A 25,280-nucleotide genomic window follows, 5' to 3' on the forward strand; every position below is an offset into this window, starting at 1 on the left:
GTTCTATCATCGAGTGTGATTTTGTCTGATAAGAACCATCACTCCCAGCATTCTGTCTATTGGAGTTGTTGGGAAAAAATTGCTTCTTTTGCTAGGTGCTTCTTTTGATTGATACCGTTATCACTTATACTCATCAATTTCACAGTGGAATAATGTGTTTGAATCGTGAAATGTGGTTAAGTGTTTGGTCTTTACAGCAGGGTCAGCCGGTTGTATGGCCTCAAAGCAGATTCTGCATTCAGTGGGTTTTTGGTGCAGATGGGACACCACATGCACCTTACTGAATAACGGATGTTCGGAATTTGATAAATCTCGTTGTTTAGGTATCTACTTCATTTGCTTTATATGTTTAAAAATCCTATTCCAATGGTCACTAAAAATAATAAATGTGCTGCACAAATTGTGGGACATGTTTCTTTCCTCTCAGCGGGGAGATTCCGTTTGATGACTGCTATGTTTGTTGTACCATCGAGTGTGATTTTGTTGGATAAGTACCACCACTCCCAGCATTCTGTCTATTGCTGTTATTGGGAAAGACTTCTTTCTTTTGCTAGGTGCTTCATTTGATTGATACCCTTATCACTTATATTCATCAATTTGACAGTGGAGTAATGTATTTGAATCGTGATATGTGGTTAAGTGTTTGTTCTTTACAGCAGGGTCAGCTGATTATATGGCCACAAAGCAGATTCTCCATTCAGTGGGTTTTTGGTGCAGATGGGACACCACATGCAGCTTACTGAATAACGGATGTTCGGAATTTGATAAATCTTCTTGTTTAGGTATCTCCTTCATTTGCTTTATATGTTAAATAATCTTATTCCAATGGTAACTAAAAATAATCAGTGTGCTGCACAAGTTGTGGTACATGTTTCTTCCCTCACAGCAGGGAGATTCCGTTTGATGACTGCTATGTTTGCTCTATCATCAAGTTTGATTTTGTCTGATAAGAACCATCACTCCCAGCATTCTGTCTTTTGGAGTTATTGGGAAAGACTTCTTTCTTTTGGTAGGTCCTTCTTTTGATTGATACCGTTATGACTAGTACTCATCCATTTCACAGCGGAGCAATGTATTTGAATCGTGAAATGTGCTTAAGTGTTTGCTCTCTACAGCAGGGTCAGCTGGTTTTATGGCCACAAAGCAGATTCTCCATTCAATGGGTTTTTGGTGCAGATGGGACACCAGGTGCACGTTACTGAATAATGGAAATTCGGAAAGTGATAATGCTTCTTCTTTTGGTATCTCCTTCATTTGCTTTACATGTTTAAAAATCTTATTCCAATGGTCGCTAAAAATAATAAATGTGCTGCACAAATTGTGGTACATGTTTCTTCCCTCACAGCAGGGAGATTCCGTTTGATGACTGCTATGTTTGTTCTACCATCGAGTGTGATTTTTTCTGATAAGAACCATCACTCCCAGCATTTTGTCTATTGCAGTTATTGGGAAAGACTTCTTTCTTTAGCTAGGTTCTTCTTTTGACTGATACCGTTATCACTTATATTCATCAATTTGACAGTGGAGTAATATATTCGAATCGTGAAATGTGGTTAAGTGTTTGTTCTTTACAGCAGGGTCAACTGGTTATATGGCCACAAAGCAGATTCTCCATTCAATGGGTTTTTGGTGCAGATGGGACACCACATGAATAAGGGATGTTGGAAATATGATAAATCTTCTTCTTTAGGTATCTCCTTCATTTGCTTTATATGTTTAATAATTTTATTCCAATGGTCACAAAAAATAATGAGTGTGCTGCACAAATTATGGTACATGTTTCTTCCCTCTCCTCAGTGACATTCTGTTTGATGACTGCTATGTTTGCTCTATCATCGTGTGTGATTTTGTCTGATAAGAGCCATCACTCTCAGCATTCTGTCTATTGGAGTTATTGGGAAAGACTGCTTTCTTTTGGTAGGTGCTTCTTTTGATTGATACCGTTATTACTAATATTCATCAATTTCACAGTAGAGTAATGTATTTGAATCGTGAAATGTGGTTAAGTGTTTGTTCTCTACAGCAGGGTCAGCTGGTTTTATGGCCACAAAGCAGATTCTCCATTCAATGGGTTTTTGGTGCAGATGGGACACCATGTGCACTTTTCTGAATAACGGCAGTTTGGAATGTGATAAAGCTTCTTTTGTTAGTTATCTCCTTCATTTTCTTTACATGTTTATAAATCTTATTCCAATGTTCACTAAAAATAATAAATGTGCTGCACAAATTGTGGTACATGTTTCTTCCCTCACAGCAGGGAGATTCTGTTTGATGACTGCTATGTTTGTTCTACCATTGAGTGTGATTTTGTCTGATAAGAACCATCAATCCCATCATTCTGTCTATTGGAGTTGTTGGGAAAAAATTCTTTGTTTTGCTAGGTGCTTCTTTTGATTGATACCGTTATCACTTATACTCATCAATTTCACAGTGGAGTAATGTGTTTGAATCGTGAAATGTGTTTAAGTGTTTGGTCTTTACAGCAGGGTCAGCTGGTTGTATGGCCTTCAAGCAGATTCTGCATTCAATGGGTTTTTGGTGCAGATGGGACACGACATGCACCTTACTGAATAACGGATGTTCGGACTTTGATAAATCTTCTTGTTTAGGTATCTACTTCATTTGCTTTATATGTTTAAAAATCTTATTCCAATGGTCACTAAAAGTAATAAATGTGCTGCACAAATTGTGGTACATGTTTCTTCCCTCTCAGCAGTGACATTCCGTGTGATGACTGCTATGTTTGCTCTATCATCAAGTTTGATTTTGTCTGATAAGAACCATCACTCCCAGCATTCTGTCTTTTGGAGTTATTGGGAAAGACTTCTTTCTTTTGCTAGGTGCTTCTTTTGATTGATTTCGTTATCACTAATATTCATCAATTTCACAGTGGAGTAATGTATTTCAATCGTGAAATGTGGTTAAGTGTTTGTTCTCTACAGCAGGGTCAGCTGGTTTTATGGCCACAAAGCAGATTCTCCATTCAATGGGTTTTTGGTGCAGATGGGACACCATGTGCACTTTTCTGAATAACGGAAGTTCGGAATGTGATAAAGCTTCTTGTTTAGGTATCTCCTTCATTTGCCTTACATGTTTATAAATCTTATTCCAATGGTCACTAAAAATAATAAATGTGCTGCACAAATTGTGGTACATGTTTCTTCCCTCACAGCAGGGAGATTCTGTTTGATGACTGCTATGTTTGTTCTACCATCGAGTGTGATTTTGTCTGATAAGAAACATCACTCCCAGCATTCTGTCTATTGGAGTTGTCGGGAAAAAATTGTTTCTTTTGCTAGGTGCTTCATTTGATTGATACCGTTATAACTTATACTCATCAATTTCACAGTGGAGTAATGTGTTTGAATCGTGAAATGTGGTTAAGTGTTTGGTCTTTACAGCAGGGTCAGCTGGTTTTATGGCCACAAAGCAGATTGTCCATTCAATGGGTTTTTTGTGCAGATGGGACACCATGTGCACCTTACTGAATAACGGAAGTTCAGAATGTGATAAAGCTTCTTGTTTAGGTATCTCCTTAATTTGCTTTACATGTTTAAAAATCTTATTCCAATGGTCACTAAAAATAATAAATGAGTTGCACAAATTGTGGTACATGTTTCTTCCCTCACAGCAGGGAGATTCTGTTTGATGGCTGCTATGTTTGTTCTACCATCGAGTGTGATTTTGTCTGATAAGATACATCACTCCCAGAATTCTGTCTTTTGGAGTTATTGGGAAAGAATTCTTTCTTTTGGTAGGTACTTCTTTTGATTGATACCGTTATCACTAATATTCATCAATTTCACAGTGGAGTAATGTATTTGAATCGTGAAATGTGGTTAAGTGTTTCTTCACTACAGCAGGGTCAGATGGCTGTATGGCCACAAAGCAGATTCTCTATTCAATGGGTTTTTGGTGCAGATGGGACACCATATGGATAAGGGATGTTTGGAATATGATAAATCTTCTTTTTTAGGCATCTCCTTCATTTGCTTTATAAATTTAAAAATCTTATTCCAATGGTCACTAAAAATAATCAATTGTTGTTGTTGTGGTCTTCAGTCCTGAGACTGGTTTGATGCAGTTCTCCATGCTACTCTATCCTGTGCAAGCTTCTTTATCTCCCAGTACCTACTGCAACCTACATCCTTCTGAATGTGCTTAGTGTATTCATCTCTTGGTCTCCCTCTACGATTTTTACCCTCCACACTGCCCTCCAATGCTAAATTTGTGATCCTTTGATGCAGTGTGCTGCACAAAATGTGGTACATGTTTCTTCCCTCTGAGCAGTGACATTCCGTGTGATGACTGCTATGTTTGCTCTACCATCGTGTGTGATTTTGTCTGATAAGTACCATCACTCCCAGCATTCTGTCTATTGGAGTTATTGGGAAAAGCTTCTTTCTTTTGCTAGGTGCTTCTTTTGATTGATACCGTTCTCACTTATGTTCATCGATGTCACAGTGGAGTAATGTATTTGAATTGTGAAATGAGGTTAAGTGTTGCTTCTTTACAGGAGGGTCAGCTGGTTGTATGGCCACAAAGCAGATTCTCCATTCAATGGGTTTTTGGTGCAGATGGGACTCCACATGCACCTTACTGAATAAGGGATGTTCGGAATGTGATAAATCTTCTTGTTTAGGTATCTCCTTCATTTGATTTATATGTTTAATAATCTTATTCCAATTGTCACCCAAAAATTAGTAAATGTGCTGCACAAATTGTGGTACATGTTTCTTCCCTCACAGCAGGGCGATTCTGTTTGATGAGTGATATGTTTTTTCTACCATCGAGTGTCATTTTGTCTGATAAGAACCATCACTCCCAGCATTCTGTCTATTGGTGTTGTTGGGAAAAAATTCTTTCTTTTGCTAGGTGCTTCTTTTGATTGATACCGTTATCACTTATACTCATCAATTTCACAGTGGAGTAATGTATTTGATTCGTGAAATGTGGTTAAGTGTTTGTTCTCAACAGCAGGGTCAGCTGGTTTTATGGCCACAAAGCAGATTCTCCATTCAATGGGGTTTTGGGCAGATGGGACACCATGTGCACCTTACTGAATAACGGAAGTTCGGAAAGTGATAAACCTTCTTGTTTAGGTATCTCCTTCATTTGCTTAATATGTTTAAAAATCTTATTCCAATGGTCGCTAAAAATAATAAATGTGCTGCACAAATTGTGGTACATGTTTCTTCCCTCTGAGCGGGGAGATTCCGTTTGATGACTGCTATGTTTGTTCTACCATTGAGTGTGGTTTTGTTGGATAAGTTCCACCACTCCCAGCATTCTGTCTATTGCAGTTATTGGGAAAGTCTTCTTTATTTTGCTAGGTACTTCATTTGATTGATACCCTCATCACTTATATTCATCAATTTCACAGTGGAGTAATGAATTCGAATCGTGAAATGTGGTTTATTTATTTATTTATTTATTTATTTATTTAGCATCCAGTAGATCACACATGTGATATAGGATTTGTCATTTGATTACACGTAACACATAACAACACATACACATAATAAATTGACAAACATATACAAACAGCAAACAAATTACATACACATAGTACAAAAGTAGTGTACAACAACATATTACCCAAAAAACAAAAGTACATGCTCACAATGAAAATTTTTAGATAATGAACTATGCCTTATACACAAAACTTGTTACGGATATACATCATTTAATTAGTCTGACAGGTTTCAATTCACAGTCTGAGACAGGTATTCATTTACACTGTAGAAGCATTTTTCCATCAAGTATTTTTTTACTTCATGCTTGAAATTATTTTTGCCTTTCAATTCTTTAATTTGAGATGGAAGTGCATTTAAAAGCTTTATTCCTATGTGGCTAACATGTTTCTGACTTCTAGTTTTTGCTACATAGGGAATGTGGAAGTCTTTACAATGCCTTGTATTGTGATCATGGTAGCTTGAGTTGGTTTGGAGATCGCAGTTATTTTTACTTATCATTTCCAGGCATTTAGAAATATATATTGATGGTATTGTAAGTATCTTTAGTTGTCTGAATAAGGGTCTACAGTGAGTTTGTGGTGGGCTGTGTGTCATGATACGAATAGCTCTTTTTTGCATAATAAAAATGTCATTTAGTCTTGACCTGGTTTTTCCCCAAAAACTTATGCCATAGCTTGCAACTGATTGGAAATAACTGAAATATACTGCTCTAATACATTCTTTGCTGCATACCTTGGATATTATTCTTAAGGCAAAACATGCTGAGCTAAGTTTCTGGGTAAGATACACACTGTGTTCATTCCAGTTTAAATCTTGGTCAATTCGCATTCCCAGAAACTTTGTAGTGCACACTTTTTCTATTTGTTTGCTATCCAGCATAAGGCACATATTTTCCCCTTGACACTTGCTTCCATACTGTATAAAGTTTGTTTTCTTTGTATTTAATGTCAGCTTATTTGAATAGAACCATGACTGGATGTATGAGAGCGTTTTCTCTGCTGTAGTACACAATGATTCTTTTATATCACTAATTATGATACTCGTGTCATCTGCAAATAGTAGAATTTTGGCTGAGCTGTCTGGAGCCTGTATATTATTGATATAAATTAGAAATAACAATGGGCCCAGAATGCTGCCCTGTGGAACACCTATTTCAATTTGTTTTGGTTCCGATACGAGTTTAAAATTGTGAAGATTGTTGGATGACCTCAGCTCAACAACTTGTGACCTGTTTTGCAGATAAGATTCAAACCATTTTTTAACAGTACCCCTGATGCCTATTGCTTCAAGTTTCTCTAGTAATATTACATGGTTCACAGTATCAAATGCTTTGGATAAATCTAGATTAATTCCAACAACCTGTTTATTTGACTCCAAATTTCTTACTATTTCTGTTGTGTAGTCCAATATGGCTGTTTCTGTACTGTGCCCTGCTCGAAAGCCATGTTGATTGTTATTTATTAGTTTATATTTTTCTAGATATTTTGTAACCCTGATTTTCATTAATTCCTCAATTATTTTGGAGAAGGCTGGAAGGAGAGATATAGGTCGGTAATTTTCTATTTTATGTCAGTCACCATTTTTGTATAGAGGTATCACTTTGGAGATTTTAAGTTTGTCCGGAAATATCCCTTCACTAAGGGACAAGTTTGCTATGTGCACTATAGGTTTGACAACACATGGAGCAATTTTCTTAATTATTGATACAGGTACATCATCCAAACCAGAGGACATTTTGGATTTCAAGCATTTAATGACTTTTAGAACTTCATGCTCATTTGTTGGCATTGCCATCATGCTGGTATTTACCATTGGAGTTGTCACTGTTGGTTGTTGCATAAATTTACTACTTAAAGTAAGGGGAATATTTACAAAATAATTGTTTACATAGTTTGCCATGGCATCTTTTTCTATGGGAATATTTTCATTATTTTTAAGATTGATTTCCTGTTCTTTAGTTTGACCCCCAGTTTCTTTTTTTACCAATTTCCACATCATTCTGGACTTGTTACTAGCTTGCCTTATTAATCTATCATTACTTAATAATTTTGCTTTTGCTAATACTTTGCGGTAAGTCTTTTTGTATGTCCTCACATACTCAACAAACTGCTGATCATGACATGTTTTTAACTTTAAACTTAGTAATTTCATGGTTTCACTTGACTTTTTAATTCCGGGTGTAATCCAGGTCCCTTTGGATCCAGATGATCTATAACTCAAAAGCTTTTTTGGGAAACACATTTCAAAGTATGTCATAAAAGTGGAAGCAAATATATTGTAAGCATCATTTGTGTTTGTTTGTGCCAGGACCTCTGACCAAACTGCATTTTTTAAATTATTTTTGAACTGATTACAATTTTCAGTAGAGAAAAATCGTTTGTACTCCTTTTTATTTTCCTCCTCCTTGGGAGTTGCAGTGAGATTAAAGGTTAGTGCATTATGATCTGATAATCCTATATTCACATTTGTAACTGCAACTTCACGTGTGTGCACATTTGAGAAGATGTTATCTATTAGGCTTTCACTGGAATCTGTTATTCTAGTGGGAGCTGATATGTGGGGGAACATGTTGAAGCTTTTTAGTATGTCTAAAAACTTGTTTTTTACTGGACTCTGGACCAATAGATTAATATTAAAGTCACCACAAACAATTATGGTAGAGTTCTCATTTGAGAAAATGTTGAGCATTTCTTCCAAATTCTTAAGAAAGACTTCAGTATCTCCAGATGGTGACCTGTATATTGCTGCAACAATTATTTTCTTCTTTAAACTATATAACTGAATGGTTACTGCTTCAAAATCCTTTTCTATGATTAATGGTTTAGCCTCGTATCTTACCTTAAATTTGAGCTTGGGATTTAGATAAATGCATACACCACCACCTTTGGCATTTTGCCTACAGTACTGACTGGCAAGTTTATATTGGCTTAAGTTTATGCTGTTTAGTTCACTGTCCCTGCACCAATGTTCCATAACACATAAACAATCAATATGGTCACTGTTTGCTGCTACCTCAAGTTCAAGGTACTTGTTTTTAAGACACTGAATGTTCAGACTCATAATTCTTAGCTGATTTGAACAATCCAACTGACCTGTGACTTTACACTCTGTTGATGCATTTTCTCTTACACTGTTAGAAGATTTCATACCTTGTTGTAGATTCCTCTGCTTGCAAACATTTCCATAAGTTCTGGATCCAGGCACTAAAAGTGTTCTTGTTCTTTGGCGATCTTGCGTTTCTTGATCTACTACCCAACCTGGCTTCTGTCTGTCTAGTTGTCAAGGTAGCTGCTGAGGTGCCTTCTTGCTCCATACAGTCCGAGGAGGTGCCGAGCTGCCTGGTGTTGCAGTAACTGGAGTTGTATACTCCACCACATTTGATTGAGTAAGTGATGCTGAAGAGTCTGCAGTTGATGCAACAGCTTCTGTTGTTTTAACTAGCTGGCTTGGCCAGTTGTTTTTACCCAGTCCTGGGAATATGTTAGTTGCTTTACTTTCCCACAAAAACATGTCACTTTGAACTCTGGGTTTTATTGGTCTTGAGGATCTTCTAGGAGCACAATGTGTTTCTGGACTTTTGAATATCCTGTTCCTGCAAACTGATCTTCCTACTCCATTGTTCGTTGCTGTCCTCTTGACAGCATTGTGGTTGATTTCTGGTATTGTAATTTTTTCTTGCTGTGGTATTATTAGCTCAGTTCCATCTGGATCCTTCCACTCAAGTGATATTGCAGGCTTTAGTTGATTTTTTGGAGAGATGGCTGCAAGTAGAGTTCTGGCCATTTCTTCCTTGCCATTAGCATTTAGGTGTAGTCCGTGAGAAGTGAACCATTCTCTGTTCTCAGGAACTGTTACAAACTGAGTGTTTTGGAAAGATTTCACTATTTTGGCTATTTTCCTATTTGTTCGCCTGGTTTCATCGTTCACACAAGACCAGCTTTCAAGATCATATCTATGGGGTATCCCTACTATGATTACATTTGTGTGCTGAAGCTTAGTTAATGCTGATGTTATAGCATTTAATGCCTTGTCTGCTTCGTTTTTGGCTACATCATTTGTGCCACCCCAGATTATAACTGTGTCATTCATTGTGAGATCTTGTAAGTTGTTACAGCTTTCAAGTATTGAAGTTAATGGTCCACCTGGTATAACATTTCCTTGGATTACGAAATTATTATGACTTTGATGCATTAAGTTAGCTGCAATTGATCGGCCATGGCTGTCTGCAAACACTGTTATTCTTTTTTTGTGTTTAGGTGAACTTTTTGTGTTAGTGCTGTGTCTGTTGTACGAATGTTTCTTGCTACTTATGCTGTTTTCTTGAACTTTTTGAACTGCGTTCTGTGTTGTGGTATGCACACTGTGTTGTGAATCGTGATTTATGTTGGGTGCATCAAATCTGTAGTTTTGTTCTTTACAGCAGGGTCAACTGGTTATATGGCCACAAAGCAGATTCTCCATTCAATGGGTTTTTGGTGCAGATGGGACACCACATGGATAAGGGATGTTTGGAATATGATAAATCTTCTTGTTTAGGCATTTCCTTCATTTGCTTTATATGTTTAAAAATCTTATTCCAATGGTCACTAAAAATAATCGGTGTGCTGCACAAAATGTGGTACATGTTTCTTCCCTCTCAGCAGTGACATTCCGTGTGATGACTGCTATGTTTGCTTTACCATCCTGTGTGATTTTGTCTGATAAGAACCATCACTCCCAGCGTTCTGTCTATTGGAGTTATTGGGAAAGGCTTCTTTCTTTTGCTAGGTGCTTCTTTTCATTGATACCGTTCTCACTTATATTCATCAATTTCACAGTGGAGTAATGTATTTGAATCGTGAAATGTGGTTAAGTGTTTGTTCTCTACAGGAGGGTCAGCTGGTTGTATGGCCACAAAGCATATTCTCTATTCAATGGGTTTTTGGTGCAGATGGGACACGATGTGCACCTTACTGAATAACGGAAGTTCGGAATGTGATAAAGCTTCTTGTTTATGTATCTGCTTCATTTGCTTTACATGTTTAAAAATCTTATTCCAATGGTCACTAAAAATAATAAATGTGCTGCACAAATTGTGGTACATGTTTCTTCCCTCAGAGCAGGGAGATTCTGTTTGATGACTGCTATGTTTGTTCTATCATCGAGTGTGATTTTGTCTGATAAGAACCATCACTCCCAGCATTCTGTCTATTGGAGTTGTTGGGAAAAAATTCCTTCTTTTGCTAGGTGCTTCTTTTGATTGATACCGTTATCACTTATACTCATCGAGTTCACAGTGGAGTAATGTATTTGATTCGTGAAATGTGGTTAAGTGTTTGGTCTTTACAGCAGGGTCAGCTGGTTGTATGGCCTCAAAGCAGATCCTGCAATAAATGGGTTTTTGGTGCAGATGGGACACCACATGCACCTTAGTGAGTAACGGATGTTCGGAATTTGATAAATCTTCTTGTTTGGGTATCTACTTCATTTGCTTTATGTGTTTAAAAATCTTATTCCAATGGTCACTAAATATAATAAATGTGCTGCACAAATTGTGGTACATGTTTCTTCCCTCACAGCAGGGAGATTCCATTTGATGACTGCTATGTTTGTTCTACCATTGAGTGTGATTTTGTCTGATAAGAACCATCACTCCCAGCGTTCTGTCTATTGGAGTTGTTGGGAAAAAATTCTTTCTTTTGCTAAGTGCTTCTTTTGATTGATACCGTTATCACATATACTCATCAATTTCACAGTGGAATAATGTGTTTGAATCGTGAAATGTGGTTAAGTGTTAGGTCTTTACAGCAGGGTCAGCTGATTATATGGCCACAAAGCAGATTCTCCATTCAGTGGGTTTTTGTTGGAGATGGGACACCACATACACCTTACTGAATAACGGATGTTCGGAATGTGATAAACCTTCTTGTTTAGGTATCTGCTTCATTTGCTTTACATGTTTAAAAATCTTATTCCAATGGTCACAATAAATAATAAATGTGCTGCACAAATTGTGGTACATGTTTCTTCCCTCACAGCAGGGAGATTCTGTTTGATGACTGCTAAGTTTGTTCTACCATCGAGTGTGATTTTGTCTGATAAGAACCATCACTCCCAGCATTCTGTCTATTGGAGTTGTTGGGAAAAAATTCTTTCTTTTGCTAGGTGCTTCTTTTGATTGATACCGTTATCACTTATATTCATCAATTTCACAGTGGAGTAATGTATTTGAATCGTGAAATGTGGTTAAGTGTTTGTTCTCTACAGCAGGGTCAGCTGGTTGTATGGCCACAAAGAAGATTCTCCATTCAATGGGTTTTTGGTGCAGATGGGACACCACATGAATAAGGGATGTTTGTAATATGATAAGTCTTCTTCTTTAGGTATCTCCTTCTTTTGCTTTATATGTTTAAAAATCTTTTTCCAATGGTCACTAAAAATAATCAATGTGCTGCCAAAGTTGTGGTACATGTTTCTTCCCCCTTCAGCTGAGACATTCCGTTTGATGACTGCTATGTTTGCTCTACCATCGTGTGTGATTTTGTCTGATAAGAGCCATCACTCCCAGCATTCTGTCTATTGGAGTTATTGGGAAAGACTTCTTCCTTTTGCTAGGTGCTTCTTTTGATTGATACCGTTCTCACTTATATTCGTCAATTTCACAATGGAGTAATGTATTTGATTCGTGAAATGTGGTTAAGTGTGTGTTCTTTACAGCAGGTTCAGCTGGTTGTTTGGCCACAAAGCAGATTCTCCATTCAATGGGGTGTTGGTCAGATGGGACACCATGTGCACCTTACTGAATAACGGAAGTTCGGAATGTGATAAAGCTTCTTGTTTAGGTATCTCCTTCATTTGCTTTACATGTTTAAAAATCTTATTCCAATGGTCACTAAAAATAATAAATGTGCTGCACAAATTGTGGTACATGTTTCTTCCCTCTCAGCAGGGAGATTCTGTTTGATGACTTCTATGTTTGCTCCACCATCGAGTGTGATTTTCTCTGATAAGAACCACCACTCCCAGCATTCTGTCTATTGGAGTTGTTGGGAAAAAATTCTTTCTTTTGCCAGGTGCTTCTTTTGATTGATACCATTATCACTAATATTCATCAATTTCACAGTGGAGTAATGTATTTGAATCGTGAAATGTGGTTAAGTGTTTGTTCTCTACAGCAGGGTCAGCTGGTTGTATGGCCTCAAAGCAGATTCTGCATTCAATGGGTTTTTGGTGCAGATGGGACACCACATGCGCCTTAGTGAATAACGGATGTTCGGAATTTGATAAATCTTCTTGTTTAGGTATCTACTTCATTTGCTTTATATGTTTAAAAATCTTATTCCAATGGTCACTAAAAATAATAAATGTGCATGTTTCTTCCCTCTCAGCGGGGAGATTCCGTTCGATGACTGCTATGTTTGTTCTACCATCGAGTGTGATTTTGTTGGATAAGTACCACCACTCCCAGCATTCTGTCTATTGCTGTTATTGGGAAAGACTTCTTTCTTTTGCTAGGTGCTTCATTTGATTGATACCCTTATCACTTATATTCATCAATTTCACAGTGGAGTAATGTATTTGAATCGTGATATGTGGTTAAGTGTTTGTTCTTTACAGCAGGGTCAGCTGATTATATGGCCACAAAGCAGATTCTCCATTCAGTGGGTTTTCGTTGGAGATGGGACACCACATACACCTTACTGAATAACGGATGTTCGGAATGTGATAAACGTTCTTGTTTAGGTATCTCCTTCATTTGCTTTATATGTTTAAAAATCTTATTCCAATGGTCGCTAAACATAATAAATGTGCTGCACAAATTGTGGTACATGTTTCTTCCCTCACAGCAGGGAGATTCTGTTTGATGGCTGCTATGTTTGTTCTACCATCGAGTGTGATTTTGTCTGATAAGAACCATCACTCCCAGCATTCTGTCTATTGGAGTTGTCGGGAAAAAATTGTTTCTTTTGCTAGGTGCTGCTTTTGATTGATAACGTTATCACATATACTCATCAATTTCACAGTGGAGTAATGTATTTGAATCGTGAAATTTGGTTAAATTTTTTGTTCCTTAGAACAGGGTCAGCTGGTTGTATGGCCACAAAGCAGATTCTGCATTCAATGGGTTTTTGTTGGAGATGGGACACCACATACACCTTACTGAATAACGGATGTTCGGACATTGATAAATCTTCTTGTTTAGGTATCTCCTTCATTGGCTTTATATGTTTAATAATCTTATTCCAATGGTCACTAAAAATAATCAATGTGCTGCACAAGTTGTGGTCCATGTTTCTTCCCTCTCAGCAGTCACATTCCGTTTGATGACTACTATGTTTGCTCTACCATCGTGTGTGATTCTGTCTGATAAGAGCCATCACTCCCAGCATTGTGTCTATTGGAGTTATTGGGAAAGACTTCTTTCTTTTGCTAAGTGCTTCTTTATATTGATACCGTTCTCACTTATATTAATCAATTTCACAGTGGAGTAAAGTATTTGATTCGTGAAATGTGGTTAAGTGTTGCTTCTTTACAGCAGGGTCAGCTGGTTGTATGGCCAGAAAGCAGATTCTCCATTCAATGGGCTTTTGGGGCAAATGGGACTCCACATGCACCTTACTGAATAAGGGATGTTCGGAATGTGATAAATCTTCTTGTTTAGGTAACTCATTCATTTGATTTATATGTTTAATAATCTTATTCCAATTGTCACTAAAAATAATAAATGTGCTGCAGAAATTGTGGTACATGTTTCTTCCCTCTCAGCAGGGAGATTCCGTTTGATGACTGCTATGTTTGTTCTACCATCGAGTGTGTTTTTGTTGGATAAGTACCACCACTCCCAGCATTCTGTCTATTGCAGTTATTGGGAAAGACTTCTTTCTTTCGCTAGGTGCTTCATTTGATTGATACCCTTATCACTTATATTCATCAATTTCACAGTGGAGTAATGTATTTGAATCATGAAATGTGTTTAAGTGTTTGTTCTCAACAGCAGGGTCAGCTGGTTTTATGGCCACAAGGCAGATTCTCCATTCAATGGGTTTTTGGTGCAGATGGGACTCTTCGTGCAACTTACTGAATAAGGCATGTTCGGAATGTGATAAATGTTCTTGTTTAGGTATCTCCTTCATTTGCTTTATATGTTTAAAAATCTTATTCCAATGGTCACTAAAAATAATCAGTGTGCTGCACAAAATGTGGTACATGTTTCTTCCCTCTTAGCAGTGTCATTCCGTGTGATGACTGCTATGTTTGCCTTACCATCGTGTGTGATTTTATCTGATAAGAACCATCACTCCCAGCATTCTGTCTATTGGAGTTATTGGGAAAGACTTCTTTCTTTTGCTAGGTGCTTCTTTTGATTGATACCCTTATCACTTATATTCATCAATTTCACAGTGGAGTAATGTATTTGAATCATGAAATGTGGTTAAGTGTTTCTTCTCAACAGCAGGGTCAGCTGGTTTTATGGCCACAAGGCAGATTCTCCATTCAATCGGTTTTTGGTGCAGATGGGACACCACGTGCACCTTACTGAATAAGGCATGTTCGGAATGTGATAAATCTTCTTGTTTAGGTATCTCCTTCATTTGCTTTTATGTTTAAAAATCTTATTCCAATGGTCACTAAAAATAATCAGTGTGCTGCACAAAATGTGGTACATGTTTCTTCCCTCTCAGCAGTTTCATTCCGTGTGATGACTGCTATGTTTGTTCTACCATCGAGTGTGATTTTGTGTGATAAGAACCATCACTCCCAGCATTTTGTCTATTGCAGTTATTGGGAAAGACTTCTTTCTTTAGCTCGGTTCTTCTTTTGATTGATACCGTTATCACTTTTATTCATCAATTTCACAGTGGAGTAATGTATTTGAATCGTGAAATGTGGTTAAGTGTTTGTTCTCTACAGCAGGGTCAGCTGGTTGTATGGCCACAAAACAGATTCTCCATTCAATGGGTTTTTGGTGCAGATGGGACACCACATGAGTAAGGGATGTTTTAAGTATGATAAATCTTCTTCTTTAGGTATCTCCTTCATTTGCTTTATATGTTTAAAAATCTTTTTCCAATGCTCACTAAAAATAATCAATGTGCTGCACAAGGTGTGGTACATGTTTCTTCCCCCTCAGCAGAGACATTCCGTTTGATGACTGCTACGTTTCCTCTACCATCGTGTGTGATTTTGTCTGATAAGAGCCATCACTCCCAGCATTCTGTCTATTGGAGTTATTGGGAAAGACTTCTTTCTTTTGCTACGTGCTTCATTTGATTGATACCCTTATCACTTATATTCATCAATTTCTTAGTGGAGTAATGTATTTGAATTGTGAAATGTGGTTAAGGGTTTGTTCTCTACAGCAGGGTCAGCTGGTTGTATGGCCACAAAACAGATTCTCCATTCAATGGGTTTTTGGTGCAGATGAGACTCCACATGCACCTTGCTGAATAAGGGATGTTCGGAATGTGATAAATCTTCTTGTTTAGGTATCTCCTTCATTTGATTTATATGTTTAATAATCTTATTCCAATTCTCACCCAAAAATTAGTAAATGTGCTGCACAAATTGTGGTACATGTTTCTTCCCTCAAAGCAGGGCGATTCTGTTTCATGACTGATATGTTTGTTCTACCATCGAGTGTCATTTTGTCTGATAAGGACCATCACTCCCAGCATTCTGTCTATTGGTGTTGTTGGGAAAAAATTCTTTCTTTTGCTAGGTGCTTCTTTTGATTGATACCGTTATCACTTATACTCATCAATTTCACGGTGGAGTAATGTATTTGAATCGTGAAATGTGGTTAAGTGTTTGTTCTCTACAGCAGGGTCAGCTGGTTGTATGGCCTCAAAGCAGATTCTGCATTCAATGGGTTTTTGGTGCAGATGGGACACCACATGCACCTTAGTGAATAACGGATGTTCGGAATTTGATAAATCTTCTTGTTTAGGTATCTACTTCATTTGCTTTATATGTTTAAAAATCTTATTCCAATGGTCACTAAAAATAATAAATGTGCATGTTTCTTCCCTCTCAGCGGGGAGATTCCGTTCGATGACTGCTATGTTTGTTCTACCATCGAGTGTGATTTTGTTGGATAAGTACCACCACTCCCAGCATTCTGTCTATTGCTGTTATTGGGAAAGTCTTCTTTATTTTGCTAGGTACTTCATTTGATTGATACCCTCATCACTTATATTCATCAATTTCACAGTGGAGTAATGAATTCGAATCGTGAAATGTGGTTAAGTGTTTGTTCTTTACAGCAGGGTCAACTGGTTATATGGCCACAAAGCAGATTCTCCATTCAATGGGTTTTTGGTGCAGATGGGACACCACATGGATAAGGGATGTTTGGAATATGATAAATCTTCTTGTTTAGGCATTTCCTTCATTTGCTTTACATGTTTAAAAATCTTATTCCAATGGTCACTAAAAATAATCGGTGTGCTGCACAAAATGTGGTACATGTTTCTTCCCTCTCAGCAGTGACATTCCGTGTGATGACTGCTATGTTTGCTTTACCATCCTGTGTGATTTTGTCTGATAAGAACCATCACTCCCAGCATTCTGTCTATTGGAGTTATTGGGAAAGGCTTCTTTCTTTTGCTAGGTGCTTCTTTTCATTGATACCGTTCTCATTTATATTCATCAATTTCACAGTGGAGTAATGTATTTGAATCGTGAAATGTGGTTAAGTGTTTGTTCTCTACAGGAGGGTCAGCTGGTTGTATGGCCACAAAGCAGATTCTCTATTCAATGGGTTTTTGGTGCAGATGGGAGACAATGTGCACCTTACTGAATAACGGAAGTTCGGAATGTGATAAAGCTTCTTGTTTATGTATCTGCTTCATTTGCTTTACATGTTTAAAAATCTTATTCCAATGGTCACTAAAAATAATAAATGTGCTGCACAAATTGTGGTACATGTTTCTTCCCTCACAGCAGGGAGATTCTGTTTGATGACTGCTATGTTTGTTCTATCATCGAGTGTGATTTTGTCTGATAAGAACCATCACTCCCAGCATTCTGTCTATTGGAGTTGTTGGGAAAAAATTCCTTCTTTTGCTAGGTGCTTCTTTTGATTGATACCGTTATCACTTATACTCATCAATTTCACAGTGGAATAATGTGTTTGAATCGTGAAATGTGGTTAAGTGTTTGGTCTTTACAGCAGGGTCAGCCGGTTGTATGGCCTCAAAGCAGATTCTGCATTCAGTGGGTTTTTGGTGCAGATGGGACACCACATGCACCTTACTGAATAACGGATGTTCGGAATTTGATAAATCTCGTTGTTTAGGTATCTACTTCATTTGCTTTATATGTTTAAAAATCCTATTCCAATGGTCACTAAAAATAATAAATGTGCTGCACAAATTGTGGGACATGTTTCTTTCCTCTCAGCGGGGAGATTCCGTTTGATGACTGCTATGTTTGTTGTACCATCGAGTGTGATTTTGTTGGATAAGTACCACCACTCCCAGCATTCTGTCTATTGCTGTTATTGGGAAAGACTTCTTTCTTTTGCTAGGTGCTTCATTTGATTGATACCCTTATCACTTATATTCATCAATTTGACAGTGGAGTAATGTATTTGAATCGTGATATGTGGTTAAGTGTTTGTTCTTTACAGCAGGGTCAGCTGATTATATGGCCACAAAGCAGATTCTCCATTCAGTGGGTTTTTGGTGCAGATGGGACACCACATGCAGCTTACTGAATAACGGATGTTCGGAATTTGATAAATCTTCTTGTTTAGGTATCTCCTTCATTTGCTTTATATGTTAAATAATCTTATTCCAATGGTAACTAAAAATAATCAGTGTGCTGCACAAGTTGTGGTACATGTTTCTTCCCTCACAGCAGGGAGATTCCGTTTGATGACTGCTATGTTTGCTCTATCATCAAGTTTGATTTTGTCTGATAAGAACCATCACTCCCAGCATTCTGTCTTTTGGAGTTATTGGGAAAGACTTCTTTCTTTTGGTAGGTCCTTCTTTTGATTGATACCGTTATGACTAATACTCATCCATTTCACAGCGGAGCAATGTATTTGAATCGTGAAATGTGGTTAAGTGTTTGCTCTCTACAGCAGGGTCAGCTGGTGTTATGGCCACAAAGCAGATTCTCCATTCAATGGGTTTTTGGTGCAGATGGGACACCAGGTGCACGTTACTGAATAATGGAAGTTCGGAAAGTGATAATGCTTCTTCTTTTGGTATCTCCTTCATTTGCTTTACATGTTTAAAAATCTTATTCCAATGGTCGCTAAAAATAATAAATGTGCTGCACAAATTGTGGTACATGTTTCTTCCCTCACAGCAGGGAGATTCCGTTTGATGACTGCTATGTTTGTTCTACCATCGAGTGTGATTTTTTCTGATAAGAACCATCACTCCCAGCATTTTGTCTATTGCAGTTATTGGGAAAGACTTCTTTCTTTAGCTAGGTTCTTCTTTTGACTGATACCGTTATCACTTATATTCATCAATTTGACAGTGGAGTAATATATTCGAATCGTGAAATGTGGTTAAGTGTTTGTTCTCTACAGCAGGGTCAGCTGGTTGTATGGCCACAAAGCATATTCTCCATTCAATGTGTTTTTGGTGCAGATTGGACACCACATGAATAAGGGATGTTGGAAATATGATAAATCTTCTTCTTTAGGTATCTCCTTCATTTGCTTTATATGTTTAATAATTTTATTCCAATGGTCACAAAAAATAATGAGTGTGCTGCACAAATTATGGTACATGTTTCTTCCCTCTCCTCAGTGACATTCTGTTTGATGACTGCTATGTTTGCTCTATCATCGTGTGTGATTTTGTCTGATAAGAGCCATCACTCTCAGCATTCTGTCTATTGGAGTTATTGGGAAAGACTGCTTTCTTTTGGTAGGTGCTTCTTTTGATTGATACCGTTATTACTAATATTCATCAATTTCACAGTAGAGTAATGTATTTGAATCGTGAAATGTGGTTAAGTGTTTGTTCTCTACAGCAGGGTCAGCTGGTTTTATGGCCACAAAGCAGATTCTCCATTCAATGGGTTTTTGGTGCAGATGGGACACCATGTGCACTTTTCTGAATAACGGCAGTTCGGAATGTGATAAAGCTTCTTTTGTTAGGTATCTCCTTCATTTTCTTTACATGTTTATAAATCTTATTCCAATGTTCACTAAAAATAATAAATGTGCTGCACAAATTGTGGTACATGTTTCTTCCCTCACAGCAGGGAGATTCTGTTTGATGACTGCTATGTTTGTTCTACCATTGAGTGTGATTTTGTCTGATAAGAACTATCAATCCCATCATTCCGTCTATTGGAGTTGTTGGGAAAAAATTCTTTGTTTTGCTAGGTGCTTCTTTTGATTGATACCGTTATCACTTATACTCATCAATTTCACAGTGGAGTAATGTGTTTGAATCGTGAAATGTGTTTAAGTGTTTGGTCTTTACAGCAGGGTCAGCTGGTTGTATGGCCTTCAAGCAGATTCTGCATTCAATGGGTTTTTGGTGCAGATGGGACACGACATGCACCTTACTGAATAACGGATGTTCGGACTTTGATAAATCTTCTTGTTTAGGTATCTACTTCATTTGCTTTATATGTTTAAAAATCTTATTCCAATGGTCACTAAAAGTAATAAATGTGCTGCACAAATTGTGGTACATGTTTCTTCCCTCTCAGCAGTGACATTCCGTGTGATGACTGCTATGTTTGCTCTATCATCAAGTTTGATTTTGTCTGATAAGAACCATCACTCCCAGCATTCTGTCTTTTGGAGTTATTGGGAAAGACTTCTTTCTTTTGCTAGGTGCTTCTTTTGATTGATTTCGTTATCACTAATATTCATCAATTTCACAGTGGAGTAATGTATTTCAATCGTGAAATGTGGTTAAGTGTTTGTTCTCTACAGCAGGGTCAGCTGGTTTTATGGCCACAAAGCAGATTCTCCATTCAATGGGTTTTTGGTGCAGATGGGACACCATGTGCACTTTTCTGAATAACGGAAGTTCGGAATGTGATAAAGCTTCTTGTTTAGGTATCTCCTTCATTTGCCTTACATGTTTATAAATCTTATTCCAATGGTCACTAAAAATAATAAATGTGCTGCACAAATTGTGGTACATGTTTCTTCCCTCACAGCAGGGAGATTCTGTTTGATGACTGCTATGTTTGTTCTACCATCGAGTGTGATTTTGTCTGATAAGAAACATCACTCCCAGCATTCTGTCTATTGGAGTTGTCGGGAAAAAATTGTTTCTTTTGCTAGGTGCTTCATTTGATTGATACCGTTATAACTTATACTCATCAATTTCACAGTGGAGTAATGTGTTTGAATCGTGAAATGTGGTTAAGTGTTTGGTCTTTACAGCAGGGTCAGCTGGTTTTATGGCCACAAAGCAGATTGTCCATTCAATGGGTTTTTTGTGCAGATGGGACACCATGTGCACCTTACTGAATAACGGAAGTTCAGAATGTGATAAAGCTTCTTGTTTAGGTATCTCCTTAATTTGCTTTACATGTTAAAAAATCTTATTCCAATGGTCACTAAAAATAATAAATGAGTTGCACAAATTGTGGTACATGTTTCTTCCCTCACAGCAGGGAGATTCTGTTTGATGGCTGCTATGTTTGTTCTACCATCGAGTGTGATTTTGTCTGATAAGATACATCACTCCCAGCATTCTGTGTTTTGGAGTTATTGGGAAAGAATTCTTTCTTTTGGTAGGTACTTCTTCTGATTGATACCGTTATCACTAATATTCATCAATTTCACAGTGGAGTAATGTATTTGAATCGTGAAATGTGGTTAAGTGTTTCTTCACTACAGCAGGGTCAGATGGCTGTATGGCCACAAAGCAGATTCTCTATTCAATGGGTTTTTGGTGCAGATGGGACACCATATGGATAAGGGATGTTTGGAATATGATTAATCTTCTTTTTTAGGCATCTCCTTCATTTGCTTTATAAATTTAAAAATCTTATTCCAATGGTCACTAAAAATAATCAATTGTTATTGTTGTGGTCTTCAGTCCTGAGACTGGTTTGATGCAGTTCTCCATGCTACTCTATCCTGTGCAAGCTTCTTTATCTCCCAGTACCTACTGCAACCTACATCCTTCTGAATGTGCTTAGTGTATTCATCTCTTGGTCTCCCTCTACGATTTTTACCCTCCACACTGCCCTCCAATGCTAAATTTGTGATCCTTTGATGCAGTGTGCTGCACAAAATGTGGTACATGTTTCTTCCCTCTGAGCAGTGACATTCCGTGTGATGACTGCTATGTTTGCTCTACCATCGTGTGTGATTTTGTCTGATAAGTACCATCACTCCCAGCATTCTGTCTATTGGAGTTATTGGGAAAAGCTTCTTTCTTTTGCTAGGTGCTTCTTTTGATTGATACCGTTCTCACTTATGTTCATCGATGTCACAGTGGAGTAATGTATTTGAATTGTGAAATGAGGTTAAGTGTTGCTTCTTTACAGGAGGGTCAGCTGGTTGTATGGCCACAAAGCAGATTCTCCATTCAATGGGTTTTTGGTGCAGATGGGACTCCACATGCACCTTACTGAATAAGGGATGTTCGGAATGTGATAAATCTTCTTGTTTAGGTATCTCCTTCATTTGATTTATATGTTTAATAATCTTATTCCAATTGTCACCCAAAAATTAGTAAATGTGCTGCACAAATTGTGGTACATGTTTCTTCCCTCACAGCAGGGCGATTCTGTTTGATGAGTGATATGTTTTTTCTACCATCGAGTGTCATTTTGTCTGATAAGAACCATCACTCCCAGCATTCTGTCTATTGGTGTTGTTGGGAAAAAATTCTTTCTTTTGCTAGGTGCTTCTTTTGATTGATACCGTTATCACTTATACTCATCAATTTCACAGTGGAGTAATGTATTTGATTCGTGAAATGTGGTTAAGTGTTTGTTCTCAACAGCAGGGTCAGCTGGTTTTATGGCCACAAAGCAGATTCTCCATTCAATGGGGTTTTGGGCAGATGGGACACCATGTGCACCTTACTGAATAACGGAAGTTCGGAAAGTGATAAACCTTCTTGTTTAGGTATCTCCTTCATTTGCTTAATATGTTTAAAAATCTTATTCCAATGGTCGCTAAAAATAATAAATGTGCTGCACAAATTGTGGTACATGTTTCTTCCCTCTGAGCGGGGAGATTCCGTTTGATGACTGCTATGTTTGTTCTACCATTGAGTGTGGTTTTGTTGGATAAGTTCCACCACTCCCAGCATTCTGTCTGTTGCAGTTATTGGGAAAGTCTTCTTTATTTTGCTAGGTACTTCATTTGATTGATACCCTCATCACTTATATTCATCAAATTCACAGTGGAGTAATGAATTCGAATCGTGAAATGTGGTTAAGTGTTTGTTCTTTACAGCAGGGTCAACTGGTTATATGGCCACAAAGCAGATTCTCCATTCAATGGGTTTTTGGTGCAGATGGGACACCACATGGATAAGGGATGTTTGGAATATGATAAATCTTCTTGTTTAGGCATTTCCTTCATTTGCTTTATATGTTTAAAAATCTTATTCCAATGGTCACTAAAAATAATCGGTGTGCTGCACAAAATGTGGTACATGTTTCTTCCCTCTCAGCAGTGACATTCCGTGTGATGACTGCTATGTTTGCTTTACCATCCTGTGTGATTTTGTCTGATAAGAACCATCACTCCCAGCGTTCTGTCTATTGGAGTTATTGGGAAAGGCTTCTTTCTTTTGCTAGGTGCTTCTTTTCATTGATTCCGTTCTCACTTATATTCATCAATTTCACAGTGGAGTAATGTATTTGAATCGTGAAATGTGGTTAAGTGTTTGTTCTCTACAGGAGGGTCAGCTGGTTGTATGGCCACAAAGCATATTCTCTATTCAATGGGTTTTTGGTGCAGATGGGACACGATGTGCACCTTACTGAATAACGGAAGTTCGGAATGTGATAAAGCTTCTTGTTTATGTATCTGCTTCATTTGCTTTACATGTTTAAAAATCTTATTCCAATGGTCACTAAAAATAATAAATGTGCTGCACAAATTGTGGTACATGTTTCTTCCCTCACAGCAGGGAGATTCTGTTTGATGACTGCTATGTTTGTTCTATCATCGAGTGTGATTTTGTCTGATAAGAACCATCACTCCCAGCATTCTGTCTATTGGAGTTGTTGGGAAAAAATTCCTTCTTTTGCTAGGTGCTTCTTTTGATTGATACCGTTATCACTTATACTCATCAAGTTCACAGTGGAGTAATGTATTTGATTCGTGAAATGTGGTTAAGTGTTTGGTCTTTACAGCAGGGTCAGCTGGTTGTATGGCCTCAAAGCAGATCCTGCAATAAATGGGTTTTTGGTGCAGATGGGACACCACATGCACCTTAGTGAGTAACGGATGTTCGGAATTTGATAAATCTTCTTGTTTGGGTATCTACTTCATTTGCTTTATGTGTTTAAAAATCTTATTCCAATGGTCACTAAATATAATAAATGTGCTGCACAAATTGTGGTACATGTTTCTTCCCTCACAGCAGGGAGATTCCATTTGATGACTGCTATGTTTGTTCTACCATTGAGTGTGATTTTGTCTGATAAGACCCATCACTCCCAGCGTTCTGTCTATTGGAGTTGTTGGGAAAAAATTCTTTCTTTTGCTAGGTGCTTCTTTTGATTGATACCGTTATCACATATACTCATCAATTTCACAGTGGAATAATGTGTTTGAATCGTGAAATGTGGTTAAGTGTTAGGTCTTTACAGCAGGGTCAGCCGGTTGTATGGCCTCAAAGCAGATTCTGCATTCAATGGGTTTTTGGTGCAGATGGGACACCACATGCACCTTACTGAATAACGGATGTTCGGAATTTGATAAATCTTCTTGTTTAGGTATCTACTTCATTTGCTTTATATGTTTAAAAATCTTATTCCAATGGTCACGAAAAATAATAAATGTGCTGCACAAATTGTGGACATGTTTCTTCCCTCTCAGCGGGGAGATTCCGTTTGATGACTGCTATGTTTGTTCTACCTTCGAGTGTGATTTGGTTGGATAAGTACCACCACTCCCAGCATTCTGTCTATTGCTGTTATTGGGAAAGACTTGTTTCTTTTGCTAGGTGCTTCATTTGATTGATACGGTTATCACTTATATTCATCAATTTCACAGTGGAGTAATGTATTTGAATCGTGATATGTGGTTAAGTGTTTGTTCTTTACAGCAGGGTCAGCTGATTATATGGCCACAAAGCAGATTCTCCATTCAGTGGGTTTTTGTTGGAGATGGGACACCACATACACCTTACTGAATAACGGATGTTCGGAATGTGATAAAACCTTCTTGTTTAGGTATCTCTTTCATTTGCTTTATATGTTTAAAAATTTTATTCCAATGGTCGCTAAAAATAATAAATGTGCTGCACAAATTGTGGTACATGTTTCTTTCCTCACAGCAGGGAGATGCCGTTTGATGACTGCTATGTTTGTTCTACCATCGAGTGTGATTTTGTCTGGTAAGAACCATCACTCCCAGCATTCTGTCTTTTGGAGTTATTGGGAAGGACTTCTCTCTTTTGGTAGGTACTTTATTTGATTGATACCGTTATCACTTATATTCATCAATATCACAGTGGCGTAATGTATTTGAATCGTTAAATGTGGTTAAGTGTTTGCTCTCTACAGCAGGATCAGCTGGTTTTATGGCCACAAAGCAGATTCTCCATTCAGTGGGGTTTAGGTGCAGATGGGACACCATGTGCACCTTACTGAATAACGGAAGTTCGGAAAGTGATAAAGCTTCTTGTTTAGGTA

The sequence above is a fragment of the Schistocerca nitens genome, chromosome 12 (genome assembly GCF_023898315.1).
Source record: "Schistocerca nitens isolate TAMUIC-IGC-003100 chromosome 12, iqSchNite1.1, whole genome shotgun sequence".
In the NCBI taxonomy this organism is placed as follows: domain Eukaryota; kingdom Metazoa; phylum Arthropoda; class Insecta; order Orthoptera; family Acrididae; genus Schistocerca; species Schistocerca nitens.